Raw genomic sequence first — 15255 nt, forward strand, 5'->3', positions numbered from 1 at the left:
AGGGGAGTGGATTGAGTCTTCTGAATTGATTTCTCTGAGGCAGGGGACAGGTTTAAGATGGCACAGGAAGGAGTGGGCAGCAAATTAACTAGGCCCCTATAGGCTGACTTCCTGTGTAAACCTCCCCAAGACCCTGAAGGGGTCCTTCCTCCTAGGATGGCACTTGGAGCCCTTATAACCATACACTCAGGACTTTAGGAGAGCTAACTCTGTACCCTGCACCTGCTCATCTCTGGAAACTGATCACACATCCATTTTTGTGCACAGAACTTTCTGCTCCGTTTCTATCAGGATCCACTCCCTGGAAGAAATGCTGCTCTCTCTGCTTATTTTTCCCCTCAAAATTTGCAAAGAGTGTGATTTCTATTTGTGGTATAATTTGAGTTAGATCATTATGCAAACTTTATTTTTCTAAAACATATTTTATATATGTAAGTATGCCCACAATTGTATTTGTATTTTCACATTTGTTCAAAATTTCACTAACAGTTATATATGCCACAGCTCAGAGAGCATTCTAGGCTTCACAAGCATTAACAAGAAAAACCACTGTATTTTAAATATTTCTTTAAGATTTCTTTAAGATGTGAATAGGTCTTAAATGTAAATATCACAGACTCATAATTACACGACAATTAATAAGCTTTTAGTTTTCATCTCCTACTTTAAGGTTAAAGGAATACCTCTTAGACATGTTACATTTAGTGGAGTTTCTTAAGCATGGAAAAGAGAATTAAAACAAAATGACCCACTTACTTGTCAGCCTCAGGACTGGAATAGCTTCACAGCGCTTATGCCCCCCAAGTGGCAGGGCAGCATTGTTGAAGAGGAACAGTGAGACTGAAAACAGCTTCTCAGGTCACACAGATCTCCATTCCTAGGATTCCACAATTCACAGGCTCAGCACTGCCATTTCTGAGACTCCACCATGTTAGGAGTGTCCTCTGCACTAGGCTTTCACTAGGTAGGGTGAGCACTACCTTCATTGGGAGATCTAAGACTCAAGGGTGGAGTTGTCCTCAGGCCAAACCTAATTTAATGTAATATGACAAAGTTTTAAGAAATGAGTAGCACATCTAATTTCCACAAATTATTTTAGAAAATGTCCTTTGAGATTATAAATAACATTACTTTAACATATTTCTGATTCAAGTGTAAATTAACAATAACTTATAGCTGCATACAGTGGTTTGTATTTAACAAACAAAATGAATACATCATGTAATAAAAGAATTGTGAGAAGTGTGATTAAGGAACTTCCCAGTTATAAATAGTTCTTGGACCTGTATTTCAGAAAAACCTACCGTGTACATAGTAATACATAGATAATTCAAGTTGAGTGATGAATACGTATGGATATGGAGCAATTATTTTTGGTACTGGGGATTGAACTAAAGGGCATTCAACCACTGAGCCACATCCCCAGTCCTGTTTTATATTTTATTTATATAAAGAGAGTCTCACTGAGTTTCTTAGTGTCTCACTTTTGCTAAGGTTGGTTTTGAATTTGAGATCAGTCTCCCTGAGCTGCTGGGATTACAGGCACACACCACCATGCCTGGCAATGTGGAACACTTTTTAGTGTGTTCAAGGGCCTGAGGTCAATCTCTAGCCTGTAAAGAGTGAGGGAAATCAATTTAAGTTACATATTTTGAAAACTTGGGCTAGGATTGTAGCTCAGCAGTAGATGCCTTGCCTAGCACATGCAAGGCCATGGGTTTGATCCTTAGAACCACATGAAAATAAATAAAATAAAGACATTGTGTCCAAATATAACTAAAAAAATTTAAAATAAATATTTTTGAAAACTCAATATCTATATGAAATATATTTCAGACTGCAAAATATTTTAGTGCAATTATCATTAAAAGTTATCATTTTGCTAGGGACAGTGACACATGCCTGTAATTTCAGTGTCTTGGGAGGCTAAAATAGGAGAATTACAAGTACAAGGGCACCTTCAGCCACTTAGGCCATAAGCAGTTTAGTGAGACCATGTCTTAAAATTTAAAAAAGAAAAAAGAAAAGGAATGGAGATATGACTCTTTGGTAAAAGATCCTCAGGGTAAATTATCATTACAAAAAATATTAACTGGGTAAAGTTTAACACATGTATAACCCTGCAAACCCAGTTACTTTGGAGGCTGGGGAGAGAATGAAAAGTTCAGGACAGTCTAGGCATCATAGAGAGATCTGTCTCAAAATAAAAAATAAGTGTGGGGATGTAGCTTAGTGGTAGATTTCCCCTGGGTTTGATCCTTAATATATATAAATTTCACATGAGACATTGTTATATGCCACATGAAATTAAAATAGCTCAAGATGTAAGTCAAGTACAGAAAGAATTATGAACATCTTATCACAGAAAAAAATTCTCAAATACTTTATCTCTTAGATGATCTTGTACCTCTTTGAACTTCAATGACGGTCAGTGTATTTACATTTATTACAAAAGAGATCAGTGCTATGAGAATACTAATATTCACTGAGCACTTAATTTGATATTTATGTTTAATCAGTTTTATCAAGATCAAGGATACTTTCTAAATTCATGTCAGTTCATTCAAGAAAAAGGTTTGGGATTGATGGTAAACTGGCATGTTTATTTTACAACAATACAACCACTTACCCTTTAAGTCTTTTTTCAACAAGATACCATTTATCAGGGCTAGGGTTATAGCTCAGCGGTAGAGCACTTGCCCCTCACAGGAGAAGCACTGGGTTGGACCCTCAGCACCACATAAAAATAAATAAAATAAATAAAGATATTGTGTCCATTTAAAAAAAATCATAAAGATAGATACCATTGTCTTCTGAAGCTGTGCATTTCTACTCATACTGCAGGCTGAATACCACTGAAAATCAGACATTTATTTATTTTTGAATGAATTAACTGTAATGTTGGTTTATGTTGCTGATCACTTTGTATACAATCACAACTGAATCCTAGGAATGTTTATCCTCCAGCACATATTATTACTAAACACTGAAATAAAGAATTTTTCTTATGTTTGATAGAAAACTATTCAAAATCAATTTATGCTCATTCATCAGAGAACTGTAGATATATGTTAAATGTAATGTGAATAAACCTTTCTGCTTTAATGGACACCTGATAAATATCTGATTCAGCTATGAGACTGAATATTAAATAATGATCAAATACATTAATGAATTCATATTTGTAAATTGCCTTAGATCTCATTAAATATACCACGTATTCAAAACCATTAACATCAAGTTGACTTCGTAAGATGAAGGTATAAATTGAGGGGAAAAAAGTCCTATTGTGCAATGTCTCCCAAACATTCCACCAAGTCCTGTCAGTGAGAATGGCAAATAGACTGCTCACAGGCTGGTGTGTAGTCTCTAGCTCAGTGACTACTGACTCACAGCAGTACATTTTTGGACTATTTTTCTTAATAATAATCTAGATCTAATGTTAGGATTAAATATCCTTGTCATACAATGATGATTTTTTTCCCATGCAGTACTGGGAATTCCAGGGCCTCTCACATGGGAGGCAAGTGCTCTTCCACCAACCTATATCCCTAGCCTCATTTAAATCTTATTGTAAGACAGGATTTTCCCACATACCACAGTTTGGACTCAAATCTGTAATACTCCTGCCTCAACTTCCTAAGTCACTGAAATTATAGGTGTGTTCTACCATAGCTGGCATGATGAGCCAAATCTACTATGAAAGTTCACTAAGTGACTGGCAGGTTTTTGACCCTATTATACTTTAATAAGCATGGGGAGGTGAATGTGATCTATAGTCATCATAAAACTATTAGCAACATAGCCACAGTGCAGATGTAGGGGGCACTTATGTAGTCATTTCAGTTTAAGTTTTGTTTTTAACACTACTATGCTGCCATTCAATTTGCCTTCAGTATCATAGCTGAATTTAGGTTAGACACAAAGATCTGAGAGTCAGTCAAACATTTCAAAACCTTGAATACATTCCAAGTGTAAAACAGAAAAAAAAATATTTTGGGTAGTTTAGTTAAAATGACAAGCCACACTACTATAGAAATATAAATTCTAGTTAGGTGAGTGTTTCCTTCTAATAAAGTCAGGTAGTGAATTATTTCACTATACATCTCTACCCTTCAATCCTGCTTCTTTTTTTTGTAATATCCAGAACTGGATATTACAATTTTCTTCTGCTTGACTATGATGATGAGAAAGGTATGATTACTTTCATAATTTGTATATTTGACCCCAAATATACAAGGAAGGCAGAGTTTTCAGAATTACTAAATGTTGTATTCCCTTTTTTCCTTCAGTGTTATCTGTACTAGAGTGGACTATTTCAAGAAATTAGTATATATGTCCCTGTGATAAAGTGGCAGAACACAAACTCAGTTGCATTTAATGTATGAGACAGCATTCAAACTAAGAGCATTTTGTTTTAAAAGCAAGCTCATACACAGTGTTGTTGCTTTTTATGTGATTGGGTATTACCAAAATCATAGTTTTTTGAATGATAACTCAATGATTAGGCTTTGATGGTGACATAATGAAGTGTGTTGCAGGGTGTTATTTCAGGAATTCATTCACTGAGAAGAGAGAAAGAAGAGAGTCGAGGCTCAACCAATCAGCATGAACTAAAGTTTGCTGAACATTAAAACCCAATAAAGATTTATATGATGTGACTTTCAGAGTGGAAGCTGATAATCTCTTCTCTACATTGAGGTTATCATTTTGATCCTGCCTGCCTCTCAGGTGGTTTGGGAAATGCCATCAAAGGAAGGAAGTGCATGAACAGCTCTTCTCCCCGGTGATCACATATTGGATGAAGGAGGTAAAATGAATTCAGAAGGTGTGAAGTACCTGAATGAACTGATAAGTTAGTGACAGTGACCATGGGAATGAACTCATGCAGCCAAATGTTCCCATATAAATAGGAACAGGGCCCACACTTAAGAGAATGAAAGCCCTCCCCATTGGACCTGCTTCAAAAGGATCCCACTGTGCCCTAGCAACACACCATGCTGTCAATGCTGCCTGGGAGCCACTGCCCATTTCACCTAGGGCATACAAAGAGTGGTTGAGGGAGGTTGAGAAGAGGTGTGAGAGGAAGGCAGGTTGTGGATGGGCTCAATGACCATTCACATCCCTCTCTCCTCCCTCCATGGGGCCTCCTGCACTTACCTCTCAGAGGCCCAATCATAACTGACAGAGGTGGGAGAGCTGGGGTCCCAAGCAGCTCAAAGGAGATTTCTGGTGGGAGCAGCAGAAGCAGTTGGATAGCTCACAGGAACACAGAGTCCTGGATAATATAGACATAGCTCAGATCTTCGGCCCTGTGTCCACAGCAGCAAGCAAGGAGAAAAGATCCAGACCCAATATTGTCTGATTGTAGACTCAGCTCAGGACAGCAACATCCTGGGAGCATCAGATGGCTGTCAGCACTGTGCTGGAGGTTAGATTGAGCTGAAAAAAATGTGCAAAGACCAATGATAACCTGCCAGAGACAAGAGGCTTACTGGAGATCACTTTCCTCCAGTAACCCAGTGTTTATGAGAAAGCAGAAGCCCATAGAAGGAAAGGGATTCCCTCAAGACACATGGTAAGCTTTAGATTAGGCCTGGAATCACCTTTCTGCTCCTTGCTCAGACACAGCTCCACTGTACTGAGTAGGACGGGATAGAGAGGCAGTTAGGGTAACGGGCCCCATCACAGTATTTTTTTTCATTTTAATGTGAAGGATAAGAAATTTACCTGTAAAAACATTCCAGCCAAGGCTTTTTCCCAGAGTGGCAGGAAAATGGAAGCAGAGGAGGATCTGAATAGAGGATACAAGAAAGTTCTAAACCAAGGCCTAAAAGGGCACAGTCAATCAGAAAATCACAGACCAAACTAATAGCCTTGGCATTTTTTTAATATTTGAGTAGACAAATTTTTACTAATAGCTTTGGCATGCTTCCAATGTCTGTTTAGCATAGCTTTTGATCAATAGCCTTAACTTGGTAGCTATATTAATCCCTACACTAGAACACCTATGTGGTCCCCACTCGCTGACCAAGAGCTCTGCTTCTTTGCTTCTCACCCAAACATATCCTACTTTTTTCACGCATGTCTTCTGTGGTCCATTAATTTTATTCTTCAGATTTGTAAGACATGAACCTGGAAATTAATGGATTGTTAGCTGCAGAGGTCTGCTGCAATACTAGCAGACAAAGTCTATCACTGAGAGCTACAACATTCTGCTGTAGTCATAGCAGAGAAGAATCCAGCTTTGCCAGATGCATCTCACAGAGCTGACACTGGCTGGCATGATAGCTGCTGACATTAAACCAAGCTTTCTTGGCTGCAGAGGCTTGTGACTTCTGTAGATTCTATCTGCCAGCAGACACAAGGAATACCATTTTGTCTCAAACTCCAGTTTCAGTTTTATTGTGGAAACCTGCCCCAAGTGTCTGAGCAAAGTGTCTATACAAGAATTGCCTGAACTGAGGTATGCAGAAACAAGAGAGTACCTAGAAAGTTGGTCTTCAAGAATTAAAGAAAAAAAATGTGAGCAGGGACATTAGTGACCATACATCACAGGGGAGGCATATCTCACAGATTTAATCCAGAAAAATTACTAAACAAGAAAAAACACAAACAAACCTGTAATAACACTTCTCATTAGAGAAATAATGGAATTTTCAGTTTTGCAAGATGAAAAAATGTGGAGATGTACTTCCAACAATGTGAACACTACCAAACTGAATACCTAGAAATAGTTATGATGGTAAGTTTTGTGTGTGTATCTTACAACAATAAAACATTTTTTCTCTTTGTCAAAAAGTAAAATCTCTTAGGGCACCTGACTGAAACTAGAGAAAAACTGGGCCAGCGTTGTGGTTCAGTGGTAGAGCACTTATTAGCATATGTAAGAAACTGGGTTCAATCCTCAGCACTACATAAAAATAAATAAATAAAACAAAGGTAATATGTCCATCTATATGTACATTAAAAAAAAAGAAAGAAAGGTGTTCAACCAGACAGAAGGTGGAGGTGAATGTGATGCAGATGGAAGGCGGCTGTGCAGAACACAGAGGCTTTGCTTGTGGGTCACCAGACTGAGCTCTGGACAAAGTACAATGGCACCCCAGCACCCCTTACCTCACCAAACACACTGCATGGGAAACAGATGGAATCCATCTTGGAAAACCTTACTCGCCATCTATCCATGGGTGTGGCTACACGTGTGGTTCTGTGGCTGATCAGGTACCTGGTTTCCAACTCCCCCACCCTCAGCTGTGATAACTCAAAATTTTTTTCACAAGCTTTTGGGGGGCATATCTATCAACACGGAACAGCAGCTGTACAGGCACCTGGTTTCCAACTCAGAGACTAAGAGTAGGGAGGCTCCAGGCAGAAGTTCAAGTCCTCTCACTTTGGCTACCTCCACCACCCTGAGCACAGAGACTCAAGCTAGGAATACACCACTCCACCTACTAAAAGAAAAGAAAACAGAGTTCTGACAGACTTTTCTTTTTTCTCTTTTATTTTTCTTTTTTCTTTCTTTTCTTTTCTCTCTCTTCTCATCCATTCTCCTCTAGCCTTACCCCTCTGAACCTTACAACATCATATGTGAAACCAAGAACTTTGCATGAAATAGGACTTTAAGAACTGAATAACCAGAATAATATAATATAAAGGAATTTCATATGCCCCACCTCCCCCTTTTGTCTTACTTTCTGTCTCCCTCTCTCTTATTTTTTTTTATTTTTTCCTTGTTTTCTTTTCTTCTTCCTCCCTCTATCTCACTTTCAACCTCCTAACTTTTACTATTTGTATGTAGGGTAATTTTCTAAATACAGATAGGAGTTTGAATTTATATATTCTTCTGTATATTACCCTGTCTATTCATTAGAGTTCTCCTCCAAAGTTGCTAATTTAGATTAACCCCATACCCACACTCTTTCCCAATTAACATCCTACACCTGACCCTCAGTTCTCTATATTCCACCAAAAATGGTATGCCTTTTATGAAACTAATGACTATATTCTAAATAATAATTGAAGCCAACATCTGTAGACATAGAGACTAACTATAAGTGTATTAATAATGAAAACTTGCTCATAGATGATGTACTATTGATACTGGAAACTTTTAACATTGTATTTTTCCAAAAAAGAGAGATTTTGGAACTAAACAAGAGCAATATCAATATATAGGAGAAAAACATTAACACAACAGTTACACAGAGCTGGAAAGAAATGTGAGCAGTAGGAAAAGACAAAGAAAGAAAGGACCACAAACAATGCAGGACAATTCAACATTAGAAAAGGTAACATCTGCAGCAGAAGGATTGTCAGACAAAGATTTCAAGATATACATGGTCAGATTATCTGGAGTCTCAAGGAAGACATTAGACAGCAAATGCAGACAATGAAAGATCACTTTGACAATGAATTACATAAACAAATCCAAGAAGCAAAAGATCAACTCTACAAGGAGACAGAGGTTATACAAAAAAAAAAAAAAAAAAAAAACACCAGAAACCCTGGAAATGTAGGAAATAAAAAACCAAATTAAAAACTAAAATGAGAGTATCACCAGCAGAGTAGAACACTTAGAAGATAGAACATCAGACTTCAAAGACAAAGTATATCATCTCAAAAAGAGTATAGACAGCATAGCAAGACTGATAAACCATGAGCAGAACATCCAAGAAATATGGGATAGCATAAAGAGACCAAATTTAAGAGTTATTGGGATTCAGGAAGGTATAGAGATCCAAATCAAAGGAATGAGCAATCTGTTTAATGAAATCATATTAGAAAACTTCCCAGACATGAAGAATGAAACAGAAATCCAAATCCTAGAAGCCTACAGGACACCGAATGTGCAAAATCACAAGAGATACACAACAAGACACATTATAATGAAGATGCCCAACATACAGAACAAGGAGAGAATTTTAAAAGCCACAAGAGAAAGGAAGCAGATTACATTTAGGAGTAAACCAATTATGTTAATGGCTGATCTTTCAACACAGACTCTGAAAGCTAGAAGATTCTGGAACAACATATTTCAAATGCTAAAAGATAATGGGTTCCAACCAAAAATCTTGTATCAAACAAAGTTAAGCTTCAGGTTTGAAAACGAAATAAAACCTTCCACAATAAACAAAAGTTAAAAGAATTTGCAGCTAGAAAACTGGTGTTTTAAAACATCCTTGCCAAAACATTACATGGAGAGGAAATGAAAAATAACAATGAAAACCAACAGTGGGATGTAGCACAGTAAAGGAAAAACTAATTAAAGAGGAAAAAAATCAAGTTAAGTAACAAAAACAATAAATATGGCTAGAAATACAAACCATATCTCAATAGTAACCCTAAATGTTAATGGCTTAAACTCACCAATCAAAAGACAATGGCTAGTAGCCTGAATTTTAAAAAATATCCAACAATATGCTGCCTACAGGAGACTCATCTGTTAGGAAAAGACATACACAGACTGAAGGTGAAAATTTGGGAAAAATCATACCACTCACATGGACCTTGGAAGCAAGCAGGGGTGTCCATACTCATATCAAATAAAATAGACTTCAAGCCAAAGTTAATCAAAAGGGATAAAGAAGGAAACTACATACTGCTCAAGGGAACCATACACCAACAAGACAAAACAATCATTAATATATATGCCCCAAACAATGGTGCAGCTATGTTCATCAAGCAAACTCTTCTCAAGTTCAAGAGTCAAATAGACCACAACACAATAATCATGGGTGATTTTAACACACCTCTCTCACCACTGGACAAATCTTCCAAACCAAACTTGAATAAAAAAACTATGGAACTCAATAACATAATGAATAACTTGCACTTAATTGACATATATAGAATATATCAACCAACATCAAGTGGATACACTTTTTTCTCAGCAGCACATGGATCCTTCTCAAAAATAGACCATATATTATGTCACTAGTGCAACTCTTAGTAAATACAAAGGAGTAGAGATACTACCATGCATTTTATCTGATTGTAATGGAATTAAATTGGAAATCAATGATAAAATAAGGAATTCAAATTTCTATATCACATGGAGAATGAACAGTATGCTACTGAATGAACAATGGGTTACAGAAGATATCAAAGATGAAATTAAAAAAATTCTTAGAGGTAAATGAAAACTCAGACACAACATATCAAAATCTCTCACACACTATGAAAGCAGCACTAAGAGGAAAATTCATTTCATGGAGTTCATTCCTTAAAAGAAGGAAAAGCCAACAAATAAAGGACCTCACACTACACCTTGAAGCCTTAGAAAAAGAAGAACAAATCAGCAGCAAATACAGTAGAAGGCAAGAAATAATTAAAATCAGAGCTGAAATCAATGAAATCCAAACAAAAGAAACAATCAAAAAAATGACAAAACTAAAAGTTGGTTCTTTGAAAAAATAAAAAAAGATTGACAGACCCTTAGCCATGCTAATGAAGAGAAGAAGAGAACCCAAATTACTAGCATATGGGATTAAAAAGGCAATATCACAACAGATGCTTCAGAAATAGAGAAGATAATTAGAAATTATTTTGAAACTTTATACTCTAATAAAATAGAAGATAGTGAAGGCATCGATAAATTCCTTAAGTCATATGATCTGCCCAGATTGAATCAAGAAGATATACACAACTTAAACAGACCAATATCAAGTGAGGAAATAGAAGAAAGCATCAAAACATTACCAACCAAGAAAATCCCAGGACTAGGCAGATATACAGCTGAGTTTTACAAGACCTTTAAAGAAGAACTATTTTCAATACTCCACAATCTATTTCAGGAAATAGTAAAAGATGGAGTACTTCCAAATTCATTCTATGAGGCAAATATCACCCTGATTCCAAAACCAGAGAAAGACACCTCAAAGAAAGAAAACTTATGACCAATATCTCTAAGGAATATAGACACAAAAATTTTCAATAAAATTCTGGCAAATCAGATACAAAAACATATAAACAAGATCATGCACCATGATTAAGTCGGAATCACCCCTGGGATGCAAGGTTGGTTCAACATACGGAAATCAATAAATGTAATTCATCACATCAATAGACTTAAATGTTAGAACCATGTGATCATCTTGGTAGATGCAGTAAAAGCATTTGACAAAATACAGCACCCTGTTATGTTCAAAACACTAGAAAAACTAGGGATAACAGGAACTTACCTCATCATTGTAAAAGCTACCTACACTAAGATTCAGGCCATCCTAAATGGAGAAAAACTAAAGGCATTCCTCTAAAATCTGGAACAAGACAGGGATGCCTTCCCTCGCCACTTCTGTTCAACATAGTTCTTGAAACACTGGCCAGAGCAATTAGACAGATGAAAGAAATTAAATGAATAACTATAGGAAAAGAACAACTTAAACTAGCATTATTTGCTGATGATATGATTTTAAACCTAGAAGGCCCAAATAAACTCTCCCAAGAAACTTCTAGAACTAGTAAATGAAATCAGTAATGTGGCAGGATATAAAATCAACAACCATAAATCAAAGGCATTTCTGTATATCAGTGATAAATGCTCTAAAAAGGAAATGAGGAAAACTACCCATTCACAATATCTTCAAATAAAATAAAATACTTGGGAATCATAAATACTTGGGAACTATAAAGAGAGAAGTAGAAGAAGACCTTAGGAGATGGAAGACCTACCTTGCTCATGGATAGGCAGAATTAATACTGTTAAAATGACCATACTACCAAAAGCACTATAAAGGTTCTATGCAATTCCAATCAAAATCCCATTGGCATTCTTCAGAGAAATATAAAAAGCAATCATGTAATTCATCTGGAAAAATAAGATAAAAAGAATAGCTAAAGCAATTCTAAGCAGTAAGAGTGTAACAGGTGGTTATCACTTGCTATGCCAGACCTTAAACTATACTACACAGCAATAGTAACAAAAAGAGCATGGTACTGGCACCAAAACAGGCTAGTAGACCAATAGCACAGAATAGAGGACACAGAGACTAACTAAGCATGCACTGGAGAAAAGATATCATCTTCGTGCTGGGAAAACTGGAAATCCATATGTAAGAAAATGAAATTGAATCCCTATCTATCACCATGCACAAAAGTTAACTCAAAATGGATCAAGAATCTAGGGATTAAACCAGAAACTATGCATCTAATAGAAGAAAAAGTAAGCCCTAATTTCCATCACGTTGGGCTAGGCCCCAACTTCCTTAATAAGATGCCTATAGAACAAGAATTAAAACTAAGAATCAACAAATAGAATGGATTCAAACTAAAAAGTTTTTTCTCAGCAAGAGAAATAATATGTGAGGTGAATAGGGAGCCTACATCCTGGGAAAAAATTTTTACCCCTCACACATCAGATAGAGCTCCAATCTCTAGGGTATATAAAGAGCTCAACAAGAAAAGCACCCCCCCAAAAAAATAATCCAATCAATAAATGGGCCAAGGACCTAAACAGACACTTCTCAGAAGAGGATATACAATCAATCAACAAATACAGAAAATAATGCTCACCATCTCTAGCAATCAGAGAAATGCAAATTAAAACTACTCTAAGATACCATCTCACTCCAGTAAGAGTGGCAGCCATGATGAAGACAAACAACAACAAGTGCTGGCAAGGATGCAGGGAAAAATGTACACTCATATACTGTTGGTGGGACTGCAAATTGGTGCAGCCAATTTGGAAAGCAGTATGGAGATTCCTTGGAAAGCTGGGAATGAAACCACCATTTGACCCAGCTATTCCTCTTCTTGGACTATGCCCAAAGGAACCCAAAACAGTATATTACAGGGACACAGCCACATCAATGTTTATAGCAGCACAATTCACACTAGCTAAATTGTGGAGCCAACCTACATGTCCTTCAGTGGATGAATGGATGAAAAATATGGCATTTATACACAATGGAATATTACTCAGCAATGAAAAAGAATAAGATCATGGCATTTGCAAGGAAATGGACGACATTAGAGAATATTATGCTAAGTGAAGTTAGCCAATCCCAAAAAAACAAATGCCTAATGTCTTCTTTGTAGATGCAGAAAAAGCATTTGACAAAATACAGCACACCATTATGTTCAAAACACTAGAAACACTAGGGATTACAGGAACTTACCTGTTATCATATTGTGACTCAATATGGGATTGGGAGGGAGAGAAAGAGTGGAAGATTACCTCTAGATAGGGAATAGGGGTGGGAGGGAAATGGAGGGAGAGGGGAATAGCATGGATGGTGAAAGGAGACCCTCATCACTATACAAAATACATGTATGAAGATGTGAATTCAGAGTCAACATACCTTATATATAATCAGAGATATGATAAACTATGATATAATGGTGTATTAAGAATCATAATGCAAAAATAAATAAATAAATAAATAAAATTGTATAAAAAAAAAAAGAAGAAGAAGAATGTAAAGGAAATCACCTGAGTTCTCATTACTGATGCCTTCCCTTGTTACTTGAGCATCAATTGTAAACCTACTGGATGCATCTGTAGTGAATCACACAGTTGAACTATGATTGAAATCTTAAATATAGCCTGATGGCTTTTTCTCCCTCACCCACCTTGACTTAGAGGAATAGTAACACCTAGAGTAGCTGATTGGCTAGAAAAGTGAAAAAAAAATGAAACAGATGAAATGCATATTGAATGACTTTAAGGCCTCTCTAGGGGCTTCAGATACCTTTTCTGTTATGCACGAGGCCCTGGGTCCATTCCCCAGCACTACAGAAATAAATAAAATGTTCTCCCCTGGACTGTGGGGTAATCATTCCTCTATCAACAGTGAGGTTGCCTGTGCTGCATTTATACCAAAAAGATTTGTATGGTGTTACAAACTGCAACCCATTTGCTACTTATCTGATACTACCTGATATAATTAATTAGCTTCTCACATGTTTTTGTACTTTACTGCATAATGTATCTCTATAAAAATATTTTGCTTGTTAGGCTTGTCACCTTTTGAGCATGTACAAATTGGTGGCTGAAAGCTAGCAGGTAATTGATGAAGGTGAGCCTGAGAGAACAAAAGGGCCAAAGGCCAGGGTCTGAATTTGATGATGTATTGAGCTGGACACCTAAAGTCCTCCTGGCTCTGCCAACAAGCTGAAAATGAGGGGTACCCTTTAGTCAGGCAGCAAGGGGTCAGAATCTGTCAGACAACAAGGAAGTTTCTATAGCCAGGGGCCCCCACCAGATGCAACTGTTAGCTCAGGAAGTGAAGTGGCAGACCACCCATCATATCATTTGTTGACAAGCCAAGCAAAACAGAGAGAATGAGACTGGTCAAGTTACGCTTCAGGGCCTGTGCAGATGGGATAAATGCCCAGGAAGAAGCGGTGCTGTACCCTATGACAGAGAATGTTCTCTGCTTGGGGGCTTGGAACCAGGATAAATTCACAGAAACCCAGATGAAAAAAGTAAGTCAGTGCTTGGCTCTGGAAATCCCAGGCTCCCAAAGCTTTCCTGTTGGGGATTCTGTGCATATGGAAACTGCCCACTAAAATTCCAGATAAGAATTTATCCTGGAAGGCCCTTCCCATGCAGGGCTTGGTAGGTTATGAGAGATGAAAGAAAAGAGGTTCATGCTCTTCAACTCATCATTTTCCTTCCTCGTTTCCATTTTCTTTGTTCCAAACCCATACCATCATCTACCCTTTACCAAATTTGCCCCAGAGATCTAAGAGAAAGTAAACTCACCCATTTCTAACCTACATGAGCAGGAGAATGAGCTCAAAATGGAAACTTTTGGGGGCCCAGTTTCCTGGACCCCAGAACTGAGGCCATGGGTGGAGGATGACCTGAGGCAGTTGCTGGAGAACCCAGAGGTGCCACAGCTCTTAGCTTGGGCTCCAGGCTACAGTCAATACATGTCCCAGTTGTTCTAAGGCCTCATAACCTGTTAAGCAAAAAAAAAAAAAAAAAACTGCTTTCTTAGCCTCAGATTCCAAATGTGTAAAGTGGAGGAAAAGGGAATGCCTGCTTTATAATTTGGGGGAAGATTAAAAGATTAATTACTTCAAATAGTGTCTGGAACTCAGTATCTCAACTCTTCCTTCTTTTTAAAATTTTTCTCCCAAATAACTACATATGGCTGTTATATTTTCTGAGCCCTTTATTTTAATGTTCACACTATGTTTTCATTGTTAAAGGATGATTATTAAGCTCATTAATTTATTGGGGCTTCATGTGGCACACACCCAAGCAGACAAGGAGCTTAGTAGTTTTAGGATCCCTGCTCATAGTGG

This window comes from Marmota flaviventris, chromosome 12 (genome assembly GCF_047511675.1).
Source record: "Marmota flaviventris isolate mMarFla1 chromosome 12, mMarFla1.hap1, whole genome shotgun sequence".
Lineage (NCBI taxonomy): Eukaryota > Metazoa > Chordata > Mammalia > Rodentia > Sciuridae > Marmota > Marmota flaviventris.